A 10,807-nucleotide genomic window follows, 5' to 3' on the forward strand; every position below is an offset into this window, starting at 1 on the left:
CACATTGTCTTTATAGGAATTTTCTGTTCAGAGCACTGGATAGTATTGGAAGATGATGTACTGTGCTCAGCTTCCTTCACTGACAGGGCTACTCAATCTTGGATTTCTCTCTAGAATTTATTCACTTGTTAAATACTATTCTGTTTGTGTTTATTCCTGAATTGGACTAGTTTTCTCACTTATAAAGCATACATATATTTTATATGTCTGTAGCATACTATATATGCATAAAATATACTATATACAAAGTATATTATGAAGTAAAGTATAATATATGTGCAACACACACACACACACACACACACACACACACACACACACACACACACAGTCCAGGCTAAGAAACATTATTGTATGTGCTTTGGCCACACATGTACTAAAATTGGAACAATTCAGAGAAGATTAGTGTGGTTCCAGGTGAGGACAATTTGAACTTCATGAAGTATTCCATAGTTTTATTTTAAACTTTGTTTTGGGAGGGCAATAATCAGGAAGCAAGTACAACCAAGTCAGCTTTGCCTGGATTGGCATGGGACTGTCCAAGTGTAGACAGCTTGAAACTCTGGAAGAACATATGAACATTTCTTTTGAAGAACATAGTTTTTGAATCCTGAAAATAAAGTCAATTTCTAGATATTAAAAGCTGGTAGATTCTTGTAAAATGTGGTGCATTTGAATTTATCTGGTAAACCTTACAGACTGGATATGTGATATTTTGGGGGGTTGTTAAATTTAGTGAAATACAAGTATTTCCTTAATCTGTGAAGATCAACCATTATTTATTACTCAGAGCAATTGTGTAATTTACTCTTAGAAATTCTGATATGCAGGCTCTTGTATAGTATAAGGTTCTTAGAGGAAGCAGGTAGTAAAAAAGCCATCTTCTTTCAAATAAAAGTTTATTTCACACAGAAACGTGAAAAAAATACGTTTAATTGAGAGTTACATAAACCTCCAGCTTACTTTTTTTTTCCAACAAGATTTAGTATATTTAGCGTTGAAAATCAGTTTTTTTTTCTATGATGGGCCAGGCCATGAAGATCCTGGTGTGCCTGAGTAAATAGACATGTCATTGTTATCATGGTGTGGAAGGGGTAGATGATCCTTCTGAGACATGCAGGTCCTATGGCCTACTGAAAAGCTGTTTTTAGAGTTTATATGCACAAGTGCTTTGCCTGCCGGCATGAGTATTTGTTCACCACAAGGATGCTTGATGCAGGAGGAGGTCAGAGGAAAGTGCCAGATCTGGAACTGGAGTTACAGATGAGTGTGGACCATCATATGGATGCTGGTAACTGAATGGGGGTCCTCTGCAAGAGCACCAAGTACTCCTAACCACTGGGCTACCTCCCCAGCTCCCTTGGCTCTTATAGAATAGAGAAGAACAACAATGATGTTAAACTTACTCATCCAGTTGCTTCATCTCAACTACTTTCTTTTCTTTCTCTCTTTCTTCCTCCCTCCCTTCCTTCTTTCCTTCTTTCCTTCCTTCCTTCCTTCCTTCCTTCCTTCCTCTCCTTCTTTCATTACATTTAATTCAATTTTGTTGTTGTTTTGAGGTAAAATGCAGGAGAAATACAGCTGAACTTCTCAATGTTTGGATTCTGCAAAGACAGGCCATATAGTAATTTAGGAAAAAGCAATCTTTCAATGATCAATAAGAGAGAAAGAGTGAACAAAGGAAAAAAGACAGAAAGGTAGAAAGAAAGACAGAAGACCTTGGTTTTCTATTGTGGGATTTTTGAGATGGGCGTATCCCCTTCTGTTTCCTGTCTTCTGAGTGTATCTGAATTCTTGAACAGCAGATGACTCTCAATTAAAGCTCATCTTTCGGAAGTGAAATCAAGACTAGGAATGTGCTTCAGATACATTATCCAACATGTTTGGAGGTCTGTTCAAATTAAGATGGGTTCAAGAAAAAAAAAAGTACCATTAAGCTGAGTGAATCTTGTTCTGGAAAAAATAGATAACTATGTATGAAAGTAACTTACTGAATTCCTAGCTGAAGCAACCACTTGCTTGAACGTACAATGTGAGGGTGCTGATGAGACTTTAACACCGGAAGGTCCTAGCTGTGCGGCTTAGCACTAGAAGATATGAATTGCATGGTAGAAAGTCACTGCCCCTCGGGACCAGTCTCATCAGTACAAGTCATGGCTTTCTCAGCCAGGCTGTCCATTGCTTGCTTTCCATCCATGAGACATAAATCCTGCATTTGCTAAGAAGAGCAGCTGGGTTCCGTGGCTGGACTGGGGTGAGGGTCAGCACACAGGAAGCATTGCTGACCCTGGAGCATCGTTTCCTGCAGAGTGAAGGATAGCTGGTGTGGCAAATGTGATTTCCTATATATATTATGGAAAATGCTGCATTTTCATGCATTTGGCAAAGAATTTGGGTCGGGAATAGCAAATGTGGCATTGTGGGTGGTCCTTGGTGAGCCTATGCATGTCATCTTGTCCTGTTGATACATGCTAAGCATGAACGGGTAGATGTGGAAAGACAAATGCACACAAGGCAGAACAGACAGAGATGACAACATCCTCTGACATATATTGATATTTAACCTCATTAACTGAAGTTCCTAAAAGCCCTTCATGTTCTTTCATGAAGAATCCACAGTAGCTGATGGCTCCTTGCGGTTGAAGGTTTGGATAGGTTGCCTCTCTCATGCACTCAGTGCTCTGGCGACAGCTAGCATCTGTTCTGAACTCTTGTGACTTCTTAACCCACTGTGTCCCCCGTCTGGTTTGCACACATTGTCCTACATACAAGTCCACTGCCAGGCTGACAAGAATGAGGTCCTGGGAACCAACCTCTCTTGTTTTGATCTCTTTTTTATTAAGTGTGGGTACAATTTCCTTTCATGCTCTGCTCTAATGAACTTTACTGCTTGTTGGCTTTATGGCTTCCTCAGCTCCCTCTCTCCCCGCCCCCATTCCTGTCCTTCACTCACCCAGACTGCTTATCTAGCTGGAATTTTGTCCTATGGGAAAGCTCAAGGCTAACCTCCCTTAAACATTTATAAACTTAGCTTCTGCAGTGGAGTCTTTGGATAGTTCAGGCTTGACCCCATCACATGCTTTTTAAACAGAGCTTGCTTCACATGGTTTAGGACTGAGAGTGTAACATGCTCTCCCTGTTCTAGGGCTATGGATGATGCTGAAGATGTGGGACACAGACCTTGACATACATGCCACACTTCCTGTGTTCAAAAGGAAAAGAGCCAGGATGTCCCACAGTGAGTGTCATGTGGATCCTGGACCACACGAGTTCTCACCTCCCCCTCCAAGATGAACAAAGGAGAAGAAAAGCAAAGGCAACCACAGGAGAGCAACGTCGGCTCTATAGGCAGTGAAGTATGGAAGGGAAGGGGGTAGGTTATGAAAGTCTCCTTAGCTCTAGACATGCAGAATGCACAGGCAGGAAAAGAGAAGGCAGTTTCCAATTTCATAAGGAAATTTTGGACAGCATTTGAGCAGGGAATGAGGAAAAATACCCAAATGTAATTTTATAGCCAACTTCCCATGTCTTCATGTCTGCAGGGTTAACTAAGATCTTCTCAGTCCCTTGCCATTCAGTTTGCTGATGTTCCAAGAGAAATAGGAGGAGGGCTGGGAAAATTCCTCTTGATGTTTGGGATATGCAAAGTTTGCTGTGCCTTTAAAACTGAAGTCCAGATGTATAATAGGAGTATCAATTGTGGTTTGTTTTTAAAATAACCTTTCTGAGTAAGTAGAAGAGAAAAATCCCAAACAGAATTTCTGCCCTTGCATGTATAGAATAGTATTATCAAGGTCATGCTCTGGGCCCAGTAAGTGATCCAATGGAGGTAAAGATGGTCCTTCAATTTTATATGATGCAGAAGCATCTACATCCAGCATAGATTATACTTCAGCTTTTGAATTTTTTGGGGGGCTTGTGATCTGAAGTACGTTCCTTCTTCTAGGATACCAGGGGTGAGCTACAGTTTCTCGACAGCCATCGGCTCATCACTTGAGACAACTAGTGCTCTGCAGTAAGCTATACTGTAGAAGTTAAACACCGAGTGCATTTTTGACTGACCTTATTTGTAGTTTAGGAGAGGTTTAACCCTAGGGCATGTTAAGGACAGCCTATTGATAGATACCCTATGCAGTAAACTCCTGGTGTTAGGATGGCCCTCCCTGCCAATGCTTGCTCAAGAGAAAAGAGAAGGAGGCAGCTGGCAGAGAGTAGGAAGAATTGAGTCAAGTGTCTTAGCCCATGGAGACTGAGAAGAGACTGGCTTTAAAAGTGGAAGAGTGCTACAGGGGCACTGACCCTTGGCCTAGACGCATCTTTTGTTGTCCCTATATCCAGGCACCTCTCTTCCTTTTTCTAGCCAAAGTTTTAGCATATTCACAATGCCTTTTCTTCCCTTGATAAGACCCCCTAGGTCTATCTGACACTACAGGCTCTATGTTGATGGTGACCTTGTTATCCCAAGGACCCAGGACACAAACTTTGATGAACAAAAATTTGTGTGTTTGAATGAAAAAAAATATGAAAAGAGGACGTCTACTCCTAAGAATTTGAAAGTCATCGTCATTGTCGTCGTTGCCATCGCTGTCGTCGTTTCGTCGTTGTTGTAAGGAAGAAAACAAGTAAAGGCAGAGACATCTGGGAGAGTCCAGAATGGACATGAGCAGACTGAGCTGAGCCATGTGTCCTGTGAGGAGTCATATCATAAGCACCTTGAGATTCCATAAGGAAGAGGTGACTAGTATTAGATACAAAGGTCTAATCATAAGGAACAATCATAACATGAAGACAGGAGCCGACCTACCAACTACAACAAGATCAAAGAAAAAAGTAATCACAAGGGTGCAAAATACAAACACACACACACATACACACACTCACACACACACACACACACATACACACGCACGCACACACACACACACACACACACGCATGCACACACGCATGCACACACATGCATACATGCAGGTATGCACACACAAAATGATTAGTCTCAGAGAAGTAGAATACACAAAAAAACAAAAACAAAAACAAAAGAAGTCTCTGAAAAACATTTAATGAGACACTAACACATTAATAGGCTAGTGCTCATGGGAAACCTAATAGCAGATAGAAACAATTCAGTGGGAAATTAGGCTGTCATTTGAGAACTTTCAGTGAGTTGAAGGAGGCCTGTTATAGGAAAAGCATGAATGCAGAGAGCAGAAGTCCAAGACCACAGAAGATAACAGGAGCTTATACAGAGTATTTTCAATATTGAAGGACTTGGCTTTCAATTGTGAAGGTCATTGACTGGATGAAAGAGCAGGATCAGATCTTTTTGAATTTTGTAAAATCTCAGAAATTTAGACATAAAAAGGAGATCCTAGCTACCTCCACGGAGAAATCATCAGAAGCAAGCAATGACCAATGTCACCAATGGCAGTCAGACTTCCGCAAGGAGGTAGTGGTACTGGACAAGACCTCAAAGTTCAGACATATCAACACCACGAGAGATAAGCAATCTACTGCAAAACTAGAATGCAGATATTTTCGAACAGGCAAAGACTTTTTGTGTATATGTGCATGTCTGTGCTATATGTGTACATGTTTATGTGTGTTGTGGAGGCCAAAGGTCAACATCAGCTGTCAATAGTCAGGTGCAGAGTGTAGTCAGCCGAGTGTGTGTGTTCACATATGTGTGGATGCATGTGTTAAAAGGTGTGTGGAGGTCGATTTGAAGTGTCTTTCTTGATCACTTTCTACCTTGTTTACTGAGGCAGGGTCTGAGTACTTGCCAACCCGCTAGTTTAGCTAGCTAACTGTCCCAGTGGATCCCTTGCTCTCTGGGTGCTGAGATCATAGATGGAGTGCCTACCTAGCTTTTATATGGGTTCCCATGATCCAAATTGCAGTTCTCACGTTGACTAGCAAGAAGCTCACTAACAGAGCCATTTCTCTACAGCTTGTTTCTTACACAGGGGTTCTTTCTGGCTGGACACTTGCCAATTTGGCTTCGCTGACTGGCTACTGAGCTCTGGACATTTGCCTGACTCTTCCCACCCAGTTTTGGAATTCCAGGTGCATTCCACCATGCCCAACCTTTGAAGCATGGATTCTGAGTATTGAAATTGTGTCCTTATGCTTGCAAGGTAATCCTTTTACCACAGAAGCCATCTTCCGAGTCACAAAGTCTGTTCTTATTAATCATAACTCCTCCATTCTTTCTCAGCAATTATTCCTACAAAGAGCTGAGTTAAGAACACAGAGCACATGAGTTCCAGGATGTAAGGCCGCCACTATGGGAGTGAGAAGGAGTTCTTGCAGGCCAGGAGACCTTGTACAAGATAATGGGCAGCTTGGGGAGAATCCTTCCAGAAAAAAAATAGAACCAACTGAGATATATGACAGCATGAGACGTATGAAGCTGAAAACGGAATGAAGAATTACTGACTCGTTGAAGAAGATGTAGCCAGAGCCCAAAAGACAGGAAAAAGAAATAAAGAGAAGGCATTGATTCCAAGAGTAGAATTCAGACAAGGGAGAAAGGCCTGGATGTGTCTTGCCAAACTCATGTGTTAAAGTCCTAGCCCCCACGGTGACAGTGTTGAAAGGTTTAATTTGGGTGGAGGGATTAGGCAGGGAAGGTGAAGTCCTCGGGAATAGGATTGGCCCTTATGAAAGAGGTTGGAGAGAGGTCTCATTTCAACAGGAAGCTCTAATGACAGGTCATTCTATCTGACCCAGGAAGACCATCCTCAGACTCAAAATCCACCAGCACCCTCTGGGCTTCTAAGCCCATAGAACTATGAACCAAAGAAACTTCCATGGTTTATTAGTCACTTTGTCTACGGTACTTTCTTCAGCAGCCCAAATGGCCTATGATAGAGAAACAGAACTGTAATATACTACATACTCAAGGATGAATAATAGCTAGAGAGCTTTAATTAAAGCATGGAATAATAAATCTGTCTTTTCAAAATTACAAAGGAAGTTGACTGCATGTACAGGCTGTGCTTAATGGAAAAAATAGCATTGAAGAGAGATGTGAGGGATTGAGGGGGCAACTTGTATTTTACCCTAAAACTCTTGAAGTTATAAGTCAAGGCTGAGGAGAGGGAGCCTGAAGACAAGCCTCATTGAAAGAGGCGTTTGTGAGCTGAGCACTCCACAGACACAGTCCGCGGGCCACAGCACCACTGGCCCTTTGGTCAGGAGTAAGTTGGGCTTGCTGTGACTTCCAGTAATCTTGCATTGTCATCCAGCTAGGTGGTGGGTACGAAGGGGAGATAAGTTATGCACTAGAATGGCCTGAAGAAGAATGTGTTCAGCAGGTGGCTCCGTGGCAATCAGTACCAGCAGCTGCTCATGGCTGTAGGAGGCAGCAGGGAAGAGTGTGAATCCTTTCTTTCTGACCCTCCTTTCTCTCTCTCTCCACAGTTTTCTCCCCTCTCCTCTAGCTGTCATCTATTCTACCTAACATTATCATCCATCCATCCATCCATCCATCCATCCGTCCGTCCGTCCGTCCGTCCGTCCATCCATCCATCCATCCATCCATCCATCCATCCATCCATCTATCTATCTATCTATCTATCTATCTATCTATCTATCTATCTATCATGTCTGTCTATTTCTATCTATCCTAAAAAGTGAATGTAATGTGCCTATACATGCTGAAAAAACAAACAAACAAACAAACAAAAAAAAACCCCACTTAAACACAAGCCCTTCTGTGACTTTGGAGTCCTTCCAGAGGACTCTCAGAGAAACTTGCTTGCATGGGTTTTGTTGGTGACCCACAGTGCAGGAATTCACTCCCAGTTTGTTGAAACGCAAACTCTTGGATTGCACTCACGCCTAAGGAATCAAACTCTTTGGGGGATGAGCTGTAGAATGCATTTTAACAAGCTCTTTGGGGGACACTGTTATAAGTGTCATCCTTTGTGTGTCACGAGAAAAAAGTGTCAAAACTGCAGGTGGCCCCTGCTTAGGAGAACAGGTGTCTGGCCAGAACTTTGTTACACAGAACTGAGTTCCTAAAAAGGACCAGAGTTCAACTTGATTGATTAAGCTTGGGAATAATAGCTATTCAGAATGGAAATGATTGAGAGGCACAAGAAAAAAAATCTAGCATGAGAGGAGATTTTAATATAACTCTATGGAGATGGATAGACTGGGAAGGCTGGAGAAAGATCTTGACAATCTGCTTCCACCACGCCCATGGGTATGCGTGCTCATGAGGCTACATTTGTGTGCGAATGTACAGAGGTGGCCCTCAGGTATCATTTCTTAGGAGCCATCTATCTACCTTATTATTTGAGATAAGGTCTCGCTGCCTGATACTTTAGGCTAGTGAGCCCCAGAGAACTTCCTGTCTCTGTCTCCCCAACAGTGGGACTACTTCCATACTGCTATGCCTGGTTCATTACGTGGGTTCTGGGAAACCAATTCAGGTCCTCACACTTGTGTGGCAAGCACTTTACCAACTCAGCTATATCCCTAGCCCTGGTCTATAATTTTGAGAGCAAAAACGGTTTTTGAAGTGGAATAAAGATGAGATCCTTCCCGCCAGTGACACCATGTGAAGGCTTACCTTAAACACTGCAACACCTTCTCAGTTACACTTTCATTAATGTTGATATTCCTCTGAATGTGATGTGGTACCAGGACTTACAAGCAAGAAAGCAATGGAGTTTTGTTCTTTCTTTTTGACCCTTGTGTTACATTAATTACTTAATGCTACTCAAATCACCCCACAGGTGGCGCGTTCCTCACCACCCACCAAAATGCTCTGGATTTTCGAATGAAAGACACACACACACACACACACACACACAGAGAGAGAGAGAGAGAGAGAGAGAGAGAGAGAGAGAGAGAGAGAGAGAGAGAGAGAGAGAGAGAAACTTATTTTTAATATGTCCTAAGCAGTTCAATGGTTGGATCACTCTCAAACTTCCACATTGCTAATGCCTCTGGTCTGATATTCCTGAATTATTGCTTAATAAAATCTAAATTCCATCTTGGCTACCCTAGACCCAAACATTGGGGGAGGGGTCTTGGGGCCGCTCTTGCCTGGATCTTACATGAGTGCATGCTCTCACTTCTCCATCTCTCAAGCCTCATCTTTCTGCTTCCCTGGCATGGCAGTTCTCAATCCTTCTTCCCTGGGTTCCTTTGTTTGGAAAATCTAAAGTCTCTCCTCTGTTTCCCTGCCCAGCTACTGGTTGCCGGCAACTTTATTTACGAATTAGAGCTAACTGGGATCAGAGACCCGTGGCATCTTACATGCAGACAAGCGAATCCCTGTGTAATTTGGGAACCCAAGTTAACATGATATAAGCAATAAACCAAATCCATAACACTGTTGTGTGTTAGGTAGTTAGTGGTGGACAACAGTTTCGACTATTTCTTTGTTGGGGTAGGCATGAGGTAGGGTAAAATTGCTCTTTGATTAAAGGGTTGTGTCAGAACACAGAAGACAGCTGGCTCTTTGCGTCATCATGCTCACAGCTGGCTTAGGTGGCCCATGATTATTAATACACACCACACACATCTTCACTTCTCACATATTAACACGATTTCCTGATTTTCATTTCCCTTCTCATTCTATTTTAATATCCCATAGACCTACTTTTGTGCACATGCTTTGGATTTTATGGGACTGAGAAAGTGTATCATCTTTGAAAAATCAGACATATAGATTTTATTTTCCTAGTTCATTGTTTTAGAAACTTCTTCCCAGAACATGAGTGCATTAAATAAATTCTATTGGTTCTTCCTCTAGAACATTGGTGTGTCAGTGAATTCTATTGGTTCTTCCTCTAGAACATAGGTGTGTCAGTAAATTCTATTGGTTCTTCCTCTAGAACATAGGTGTGTCAGTGAATTCTATTGGTTTTTCTTCTAGAACATTGGTGTGTCAGTAAATTCTACTGGTTCGTCCTTTGATGTGTTAGTTAATTCTGTTGGTTCTTCCTTCAAAACATTGTTGTGTCAGTGAATTCTATTGGTTCTTCCTTCAGAACACTGACGTGTCAGTGAATTCTATTGGTTTTTCTTCTAGAACATTGGTGTGTCAGTAAATTCTACTGGTTCGTCCTTTGATGTGTCAGTGAATTCTATTGGTTCTTCCTCTAGAACATTGGTGTGTCAGTTAATTCTATTGGTTCTTCCTTCAGAACACTGACATGTCAGTGAATTCTATTGGTTTTTCTTCTAGAACATTGGTGTGTCAGTAAATTCTACTGGTTCGTCCTTTGATGTGTTAGTGAATTCTATTGGTTCTTCCTTCAAAACATTGTTGTGTCAGTGAATTCTATTGGTTCTTCCTTCATAACACTGACGTGTCAGTGAATTCTATGGGTTCTTCTTCTAGAACATTGGTGTGTCAGTAAATTCTACTGGTTCGTCCTTTGATGTGTCAGTGAATTCTATTGGTTCTTCCTCTAGAACATTGGTGTGTCAGTTAATTCTATTGGTTCTTCAAGTTGTGTCCTCAACCTACTTATGACTCTACTGAAGAAGAAAAGAAAAAAACGAAAGTAGGAAGACACTCCGTTAATGCAGCACAAACAGCCACAATTCCTGTTTTTATTGAAACTAGTTTATTTTATTTATATAATAAAATGAAAAACTATTTTATTGAAAATAGTTTTCCCCATACAATATATCCTGATTATAGTTTCTCTCTCTTGACTCCTCCCAGTTTCTTCTCCCTTCTCCTCCCTTCTCTTCCCTTCCTCTCTTCTTCCCTCCCCTCCAGATCCATACCCCTTCTGTTTCTCCTTAGAAACAAACAGGTATCTAAGAAATAATAATGAAA

At 41.6% G+C, this 10,807-nt stretch overlaps 1 non-coding gene across 1 annotated transcript; it reads left to right on the top strand.

Moving 5' to 3' along the window:
* Positions 1 to 354: 354 nt before the first annotated feature.
* On the top strand, positions 355 to 457 carry LOC116071671. Its single transcript, XR_004111063.1, has one exon. It is a non-coding gene; the product is annotated as a U6 spliceosomal RNA (small nuclear RNA).
* Positions 458 to 10,807: the final 10,350 nt, after the last annotated feature.

Source organism: Mastomys coucha, unplaced genomic scaffold (assembly GCF_008632895.1).
Source record: "Mastomys coucha isolate ucsf_1 unplaced genomic scaffold, UCSF_Mcou_1 pScaffold22, whole genome shotgun sequence".
Classification (NCBI taxonomy): domain Eukaryota; kingdom Metazoa; phylum Chordata; class Mammalia; order Rodentia; family Muridae; genus Mastomys; species Mastomys coucha.